The sequence below is a fragment of the Gasterosteus aculeatus genome, chromosome Y, assembly GCF_964276395.1.
Source record: "Gasterosteus aculeatus chromosome Y, fGasAcu3.hap1.1, whole genome shotgun sequence".
NCBI lineage: Eukaryota > Metazoa > Chordata > Actinopteri > Perciformes > Gasterosteidae > Gasterosteus > Gasterosteus aculeatus.
In genome coordinates, this window is record NC_135709.1 from 18,952,926 (window position 1) to 18,963,214 (window position 10,289).

The window sequence follows — 10,289 nt, forward strand, 5'->3', positions numbered from 1 at the left end:
TCTCACACAAGTGCATTTACAAGTGTAAAATGTAACAAATCATTTACATCTTTTTTTCTAAGAGAGACGGAGACCTCATTAGTCACAGCACCTTGCTTTCCTGCCCTGATATGGAGCGTTCACTTTTAATCAGGAAGATGCAGTCAAAAATAGCTTCAAACCATTATTTCTTCTTTCAATAATATTCAATAATATGTAATGCATTTTTCTGAAGCTCTTGCATTTAGATGGTGAAGAAAAGATCTATATGAAGCAGAAGTTTGGGTGAATTTGAAAGTGAATTTGAACACAGATTTTGACCAATTATTTTGTCCCCATTGTGACCAAAATAAATACTGGTCCCAATTTTCCAGAGCCTCATATCTTCTGAATATTCTTTTTCTGCAATTATATATTTCGGAAAAAATAAAACTTGACCATGATGCTAAAAGTGGCTTCTGTCTGTGGCAATCTCCTAATGTTACCAAAACAAAAAAATGTTTGCTTTAGGCAAATATTCCTTACATCCCTTCTCCAATCACCACAATTAAAAACTTGATCAACACCAATAGCAGGCGTATATAATTTCAAACCCTTGATGGAGCTTGTAATGCATCATCTTTGTAACGGAGCACTTTATTTCAGCCCGTTAACCTTGTCCTGGCAGTTTGCCATCCTCCCGATGAGCGCTGAGCATATACGCGCTTCTCAACAGACACGAGAAGCCTCCCCTCCGTGGTGAGATGCAGGCTTGAATTTAATTTGTCTATAGAAGATATTTAAAATAAAAAAAAGAATACTCTGCAGACAGTAGTCCCAGAGAAAGTAGTGGAGAAGACTTTTGGATAAACTGCTCTGCTAGGAGACAGCGGATTTACAAAGAAGGGATGTTTATGGTTTTAATTAATGACCAACAAGCCAAACAAGGATTATAATAATACCACATAATGTACATATATTGTTAATCAAAGCATGTTTTCTTTTTTCCAAGGTTTGTTGAAAATTTAATTTGATATCAAATAAACCTTTTATGGATGAATCAATGATAAATTATTCATTCTTACAAAGAAAAAGCACCAAAGGCTGTTTTTGCCTGTGATCCAGTGTAGTTATAATAATTTATCCGCCAAATGTCTCCTTGATTAAATTTCCCAATCTTTTCCATTTTTTCTAGCATGAAACAGTCAGAAACTGAATGAGCAACTGATATTCATGAGCCACCAGATATTTAAATGACTGGACCTTTCACACATGTGTGAAGCAGCGGGAGACGCAGTGACTCTCTAGCATGCTGAGCAGTGCAGAAAATAATTGTCTAACTAAAAGCGGGGAACCCATTGGAAACATTTGAAAATCCTAAATATGGAATGTGTCAAGTACTTGCATACTTAAAAGCTCTTTTCAAGAATCTGGGCATGTATCATCTCCAGTTTAGCGAGACGATGAACCTAATGTCACTTGACTCTTGTTATCAACACTTGATTCAAACCTCTAATTGAACAAATGGCGACGGAAGATGCTCACTTGTTAATGCCGGTTGCCAGAGGCTTTTGCTTTACTCCCCCCACCCCCCTCCGCCCAACTTGTTGTACACACTGTACAGTTTACTCCTCCTTAAATAGAACAAGATCTAGAACCCCCACATCTTGTGTTTTGCAAGATGGCAGCAAACGTGAACATTTTTTTGGATACCTTACCATCCTGGGTGACATCATCCTACATTACAGTCCCATTGCACACACACGCTAACACTTTAGGTTTGAGCCTTCAGAAATTCAGATGGCGACATACTTTGGAGCGATCCCCACGTTGTGTGTTGAGCGTGCATGTGCATACAAGTGAATGTCTTGAATCGCTGTCTGCCTCTCCTCTCTGTTTGGCCCATGTGGCGCTGTGTGGGTTTGTGTTTGTGAGTATTGGTGGTAAGCGGGTGAGACCGCTACAGGGATACTCACACCTACACTCAGTACTAATGAGGATTTTACTATAACCCACAGACGTCTACTATATAACTACAGCTGGCCCCTGTGGAAAGCCTGACACTGCAACCAGTGTCTGTGTGTGTGAGAGGAGTGTGTGGTTTTAAAATAAAAGGAGGATAGAGTGCAAGATATGAGGGGATTAAAGGGAGGGGGGGTGAGATGGTGAATAAGTTGAGACTGGTAGGAGAGTAGATGGTAGACGGAGCAGGGTTTATTAATATCCATTTGGTGGACATGGGGGTTGTGTGGGATAGGCTAATGCTTCTGTTGGCGTTCACGTAGTTTGGCACCCCGTCTGAAAATTACTAAAAGTGTAAAAACATCAAGCAAACCGCCCAGAACACTTTTTTCAGTTTTACTGCTTTTTTTTCCTGAATCATTACAGCATTTGATCAGACAATCTAAACCACAGACCAGGACTGTCCAGCTGGAAAGGAGCATCAATAAAAAGACTGTTGTGGTCCAGTAGGCCGGGTACGCTATAGCTCTTAAAGATTTTACTCGGGAGTGAAGGCTCCAATATACACTAACCAGCCCCGGCATGCCTCTTCATTTCCCAGTTGAGCTGGAAGTAAAAATTCTCATCTTCTGTCTTTTACTTCTTCTTTGTATCGCTCCCGTTAACCATGTCCTTACAGCGCCGTCCTTTTTTGCGCAACATCTCCTCACCCGTTTTTGTTATGTAACGTGACAATTTGAGTCACTCTGCTCCAAAGGACTAAATAAAGACACTACGCAGGGGAGGAGAGAGAGAAAGGGAGTTAAAGGGAGGGATGGAGAGGGAGCATATTGCTTGCAAACTAATGACTTATTCTTGAAGATCAAATGGAGCAGACTAAACAGATAATTCCAAGCCAAAGATACTTAAAATTGCATAGCAAGTCTTCTATTCCTCAGCTAATTCACAAGGGGGTAATTAAAAGAAATGCTATGAAAAAGACTCAAATAAAGGCACACATGCAGTCCTGCGATGTGGGAGGCCTGCCACACATGGCTTTGATAGCATGAGTATTTTATCCCCTTGGCAGCCTCGCCGGTGTAAAACCGATATCAATAAAAAGCATTTCTAATCATTTGCAGAGCACCGGAATGTGCACTGCCCAAGGGGCAACACATTTCCTGCTACAATACAGGTCTTTTGTACAAATGCGTGTACGCATGTATGATAATGCAAAGACGTACACTTAAAGAAGTGGCAAACAAAAGAGCCGCCAGAGCAAATATATGCATGCTGTGAAATCTGCCCGCAGGTAGAAGACTGCTCATTGTGTGTGTGCTGTTAATGTGTCTCATGTCTTTAACAGAGACATGGGTGAAGGTCTTTATTGCTGATTTAATCCAAAGCTGATGGGGGTGTAATGGTGGCAAAGCAAAGATAACAGCAGTGAAAAAAAACAAAACCTGTAACGTATTGATATTTTCCCTCCCCACATGCTCTACTCCTACACAAGATATCTCAAGCACACAAGCAAGATATCACAAGCATAGCCTTTCTAACACACGTATGCAGAAGCAAATGAGCAAGCTGTTTGTGCAATCACACCTTTGCCACACCTAATTTTAAGAATCTATATGTGTACTGTGTATCTGTTAGCGCTACATGAACATTCAGACAACTTCAACTCCTGTTCTGGTCCCATGAAGGTGAATCCAACCCTGCGAGCAGCTGCTCTGCGTGAGTGTGTCTGCAGATCAATGCTGCTGTTACAGTGTTTGTGGCAACAATTTACATACAGTTCCCAAACAATTAGTAGCTGAATAACTAAATAAGATCATGACTTTTTGTTGAACGTTTAAAGTGTTTGAATTTTGAGCTTCCCAATCTCCAGCATGCCAAAGTGTACTGGAGTTTCACGATTCGATAATGTGCCTCTCATCTCATAGTTTTAGCTGTGTTTAGAAATAATTCCCAGTTCCCAGAGTGCGTTTTCAGTGTGAAAATGTATAATCATACATGTATTACAATTTAAGGTTAGATTCCTACTTTGTCCATATATGTAGTATACTGTATGACTTAAGCCATTACCAGCAGTCCCTGATTCCATTCATTGTGTTAATTTGTTAATAATCATTATCGTCCCTCACTTGTTCTTTTGCAATGCGCAGTTTTGCGCACGGCATTGTAAAGTGTTTGTAGTGCATTAACGCTTTGAGTTCTTTTTGCTGTTTACAGTTGATGAGGGGTCGGCTGCAGTGAGAGACTCCTAAAACGGGTCCTGATAGCATTGTAGAAGCTCAACACGGGTGTAAATGGTCATGTGAGAGAGTGAAAGCAGGAAAAACAGATGGGATGAGATGCAATACACTGACTGTGTGCTATAACATTTAAAGGTTCAGAATTGTACACAGTCTTGTAACCATGATGCCATGGCATATTTACTTAAGTCCATCATTTCTATACCAGTGCCTTTTTTTAAACTGCATATTGAGTTAAAATGCAGCATAACCACTCGATGCAGCTGTGGGTGTGTGACTCATCTCAGCAAGACCTGTGGGGGATTCACAGTGGTTATGGAGGGCAATGGGGTATTAAATGTGGTAGGGAAAAAACCCTCTCCCATCAAATTAGCTCTGCATTCATCCCCACTTAGAGCTGCAATAGCCACGCTTCGTTCTCCTTAGCAAGGATTGCCTCTCACAGCGCAGGCTAAGCCTCCATGCACCGCTCCATGCATCGCTCCATGCACCGCTCCATGCATCCCTGTACTGTATTTAAGTACACATTTTATGTTAAGTCATTAAAGGTGCATACATTCCTGTCCAGTGAATGTATGCATGTGACTTTATATGTGAAAATTTTGTTGAGAAAATGAGAGGTGGAGAAAATGTTCTTTTATTTGAGGAAAGGCTTCCTGAGGAGGAACTAAGAAAGTTTGTGACAGTACAAACAAATGATGGTTTGTAGAAAAAACACATTGCTTTATATTAAACTACCAAATAAATTAAAATGTATATATCACACATGAAAGTAAATAATTTACTATTATTGTATTGCTTAATTAGTTTAAGACCTTTTACTTAATATACAATCTCCTCCACAATTCACACATCGTCTATGACATGAAAACTTTGCACAAATCATGATCTTTTCTTTCCGCTTTTATGTTGTTATGAATACAACAACTGTCTAACAAATTTTTCTCAATTTTAGTATTGACCCTAAAACCAGCCTGCTCCAGCATTATAATATGCTTTGGTTGGTGTGAAAGCAGTGAAATTGTTGTTGCTTACATTTTTTTAACTAGGATTGCTTGATACAGACAACACATTTTTTCCGTGGTGATTGACCAGTTTTTAATGTAAAAACACATTACATCCTCTGCAGTGAAGTCAATCAGCTGGCAATGTCCCAGATCGACCTGCCATCACTCTGATTAGTGGAGAATCCAATATATCTCAGCTGCCACAGCCACTCTGATTGGTTTATGAACAAATATATCAGCAAAAAGTACAACATTCATATCACTCACATGTGTACTTTAGATTAAGTGCCCATTAGTACTATTAGCACATTAAAACACTAAACTAATCATCTACCTTTAAATATCACTACATAATATTGACAATGTTCACATGAAGACAATGATATTAGTGAGCGGTTTACATAGATAATGAAAATGAATATTCCACTACTAGTACCATCCACATGCAGGCATGCACACGTCAAACCGCTACATCACGAGTTAACCGTGTGGTTTTAAGGAGCTTGGCACATCATCAATCAACACTATATTCCCCGCTGTGTTGGACAGGGGCGGATGTCCCAAAGTGTGGTTTATCAAGTCAAAATATGGGAAAGTGTTGCATTATTTGCATATATCCCAAACCCATTCCTCCCTCTTTATGTCATACAGAAGTGGGCTCACATCTCTACAGCGTGATTTGTGTATAATGTACATGTTATAAAGTTGGGAAAAAGGTCAGGTGTAAGTGCTGTAAAAAAACTGTTGTAATGTATATTCTTAAGAGAATACTTCTAAAACGTACACACACAATAATATTGAGAGCGCTAAAATATTGATGTAAGCATTTAGTTTAAAGGTCTGCTGTGCCTCTGCACTGTCATTAAGTACAGTAGCTTCATATAAATAATAATTCTGATTAGAAATGAGTTTAGTCAACAGTTGAAAGCTCATCAACATTAAAACGTACTGGACAAACCACGTGTCTGCAGGATAAGGAGAAAAGTTTCAGTCAAGTTTGTGGGCCAAAATATATCAGCACGTCAAATTATTTTGAACAAAAGCCTCCTAACCATCCAATTTATTTCCCTCTGGTCACTCTCCTTCTGCACTGGACTATTTTGAACATGATTGCTTCCACATATATTCATCTTGTATAAGTTCATGGCTTGGTAAAGCTACTTCATGTAGTGTTCATTACGGAAATTACTATTACTTAAATTAAGCCCACACTTTTCGGCATAGATGGTAGAATCATTTTAACAGATGGCGGCATTAGGTACCTGTATACCGGTGTATTTCTTAAAATGAAATCCGCAATGAAAAAGACCTCCTGAGGGAGACCGAAACCAATAACTATTTAAACATGGCTCAGTAGAAACTTTGAGTGTAGAAACTTTGAGTGAAGGTCTCCACGGAATGAACTAAATCAACAGGCTTTGTGGGTTTTTTAAAAGGGCTGACAAAGAATATGTGCAGCATAATAATTATGCATGCAGTGAGCTATCGTCACTCACATGCACAGCACATCCATTAATATTACACATTATAGCCCATTTCATATACTATGATGTTTTTAAATGGTGTTATTGTGTAATTGCATGTAATTGCTATGACCATTTTTCATCGCCGTTACCACCACCACCATGTGTCATGCCACAACATACAGTTTTTTACCGCATGTTTCACCATAAAACACAATAAGTATTTTTCTCAGAAGAGGAGGGAACAGTTACATTCATGAATTGACTGGAGCTGCACTGAATGAACTGTAAAAGCCTACTTATTAAAATCAATAGCAATAACTACAATTCCTCAATTTCAGATTGGCTTTTGACTCAATCAATGGAAATCAAATTACCCTCCTTCTATCCGCGTAATTCCCATCACAAAGGGCAGGGTTAGGCCGCAAATATAGATTATTGTACAACATGCAGAGCACCTCGTGTCATGAAGGAGCTTATGGAGAAATTAAACAACAAAAGTATCTGCATTGTGCAGAAACATACAGTTATCGATCAATAGTCATTCCATTACAATAGTTACTTTAATCTGCTCTGTGCAAGTCACAGAGATTCAGCTGGATTTTACAAAACAGCTATAAGAGTACAAATGATATATAATAATTACACGATATGTGATGTTTTCACCTCGATGATTTATTTTTTCTTTCTAACTTTTCACCTTGCCATTTGTTGTATTCACTGTTCAGCACCTTGGTTGACATCTGTGTTACTATTCATTGGGTTGAACATGATGCGGAAATTGAGCTCACCGCCTCTGGAGAGAAAAGGCCACTTTATTTATATAGGACATTTTAGCAGCGAGGCTTTTTCTTAAGAGCTTCACATAAAAAGAAGCTAAATGCAAAACGCACATATTTGGGTGAGGAGATGAGGTAAAGGGTACACAACATCTTTTAAATGACACATGCAGAATTATTAAGAAGAATATGGTAACAGATACGGTGTTCTGTAAACACGGTCTTTATTTTTTACAGTTAAACTATTTAAACATTCCACCTGTTTCCCACTGTTATGTTGTGTTGTTATATAGCGTTACAGTATATTCCCAAAATACAAATGCTACAACTCTATTACAATTAACTAAGGAGATTTTCCTTATACTCTTTGGCAAATTTTCATTTTTTTACTTTGTTCAATATAGCTTTTTATTTTGCTCTCATAACTCATTGCATTTAAGTGCATATTTTTCTGTAGGTGGCTTCATTGATTGAATCATGAATGACCATTTATATGGATAATTTTGTGTCTTTTAATACAACAAGACATTCGTAAATCCAGCATTTATTGGAGGAGGTAAACCGATGGCTTCACATCTGCCTGAGAAAGGCAGAGAGCTCTTTCAACGTTTTTAGGATGTATGAAGACTGACTGCTGCTATATAGCATATCAATAATATGCCCTTTAATTGCTCTTGTTCCAATAAACTGTTCAATTCAAGCGTGAAGAGCAGTACTTAGTTTCTGCATTGTTTAATCCTATTGTTTCCATAGAAACGTGGCCCTCGGAGCTTAATACAAACAAGCCTGCATACAATAGTCTACAAGGGTGGTTTAGGGAATGGGCAATTATGGAATGAGTTAAGATTAATTAATTAATGAATTGAGATGATTGTTGGGTCTAAATCATTTATTCAGCGTCTGGAAAGTAAACACTCACTGAATGTGAGTCTTCGTGTGGGTTTGTGCACTCATGCACCTTTAGATGCTCTTAGCATCAGGGTGCTTGTAGATAAATGGGCAATTGGTATTGACTTTAATCTAGGAAATGCTGGCCCACTGATAATCAAAAGTTATTTTCATGGGCTTAGTTGGGGGTTCGCTGTCTTGTCTTGATTTAAGAGTTAGGTAAGGGGGGAAGCAGGATGTGCCGAGCAGGCAGACACGAGTCTGACAGGATGGGGAGTTTCTGTCCTGGCTGAGGAATGTAAGGTCTGCAGATTTACCAGCCAAAGGGGGGTTAGAGACACACCAACACTATTCAACATACACACTCTGTTTACGATGTTTACGTTAAGTCAGGAGTCTGGACATTGGATGTGACCGGATCTTTAGATGCGGGAGGTGGAAGGTCCTCCTCTACGCCAGTTTAGGGCCAATATAAATCTTTCCTCCTCTGTCTTTCAAGTGTTATAAAACATGATGTTCTTGCTGATGTTAGTGAGTTGTTCTTCCGGCCTGTGTGCTGCCTGAACTGCTCCTGCCTTTGCAAACGCAGCGCTGATACTTGACCTGTGATCTGACAAATAAATCTCCCAGAACGAGAGAAGTTGTTCGGCTGAATTTTTGATAACCCCGACCAGGCTCCAATTCTTGAACACCTATTCTTACACCCACTCTGTTCTCCTTACGAAACCCTGAAGTACTTGCGGGGAACTCCAGTTATGGGGATTAAGTGTAACCTCTCACGCACACACCTACACACAGGGTAGAGAGGCCCCTTCTACACTTGTCATGACAAACCCTATGATCTGTGTTGAGAAACACACTGCTCTTGCTGTCATTGTTGAAGTACGGCAGTGACAAAGCGACTTACTGTGACGACGGGTGACTGAAAGCTGGCCACAGGCAAATATGTCACTACTAGTTTAGACATTGCGTCGCATCGCTACACATGGTTTAGTGTGGCTTATGGGATTCAACTAAACTTGCTTGACAGCGGTTCAGACTTAAATGGATGGAAAGTAGTAGGTTGAGATTGTGCCTTGACAGAGTCCATGAGCCAAACCTGTACATAGACCTTGGCAGACAGGACTCCGCAGAGAAGGCTGGACAGATAATTTTATTACAATCATATTGAGCAAAGCGGATAGTCACTTTCTCCTCGATCTGATATTAACAGGCAAGAGTGTCTCCCGGTGCCCAATTTGGAATGAAAAAGGTTCACACACACACACACACACACACACACACACACACACACACACACACACACACACACACACACACACACACACACACACACACACACACACACACACACATCCACACCCTCTCTGCATCACTTCACTTCATCAATCAAACATTGACAAAGTCCCTTTTTAGTGCTGCCTGTTGGCACAGTAACTCCGGGCTAACGAAATCACACCCTGGCAGAATATTAATAACAGCAAGCCAATCACAGTGCAGCATGAGGGAAGGTTATTTGCATATGAGAGGTGAGGGAGTCCATCCAACACACTGCCTTCATACATCTTCAACATAGTGGAATGTGTATCTGTGTGCACGCTTCAGTGTGCGCACACCAAAAATTTGCTCTGACTCATTTCTAAAAGTGGTCTTCCCCTTTTGGCCATTGATACAAAAGGAGGGGACAAACTTCACCTCCTTTGAATCTGCAAATATTTCCGGGGGAGTAGGTCTGTTAATTCTTTAATGGCAAATATATTATATAATACAACTGTTCTGAATGGCGTTAAGCTTTGTTTGGGGTTGTGTGTTTGTGGTTTGAGCATTTAAAACGTGGCTCACAAGACTTTTGTCATTTGAACTTTACTAAAGGACTTAAAAACAGTGTGCAACGCCTCCACCTCGCACACACGCATACAAATAAGTGTGGGATGGAGGTCATCAGACTGCAAACAATGACAGCTCTGTACAGAAATGCGGTCCATGCACATGGAA

General features: G+C 39.8%; 1 long non-coding RNA gene across 1 annotated transcript in view; it reads left to right on the top strand.

The window, feature by feature from the left end:
- Window positions 1–10,289, top strand: part of LOC144391127 (uncharacterized) — a 42,569-nt gene that overhangs the window by 9,518 nt on the left and 22,762 nt on the right. The window lies entirely within an intron of this gene.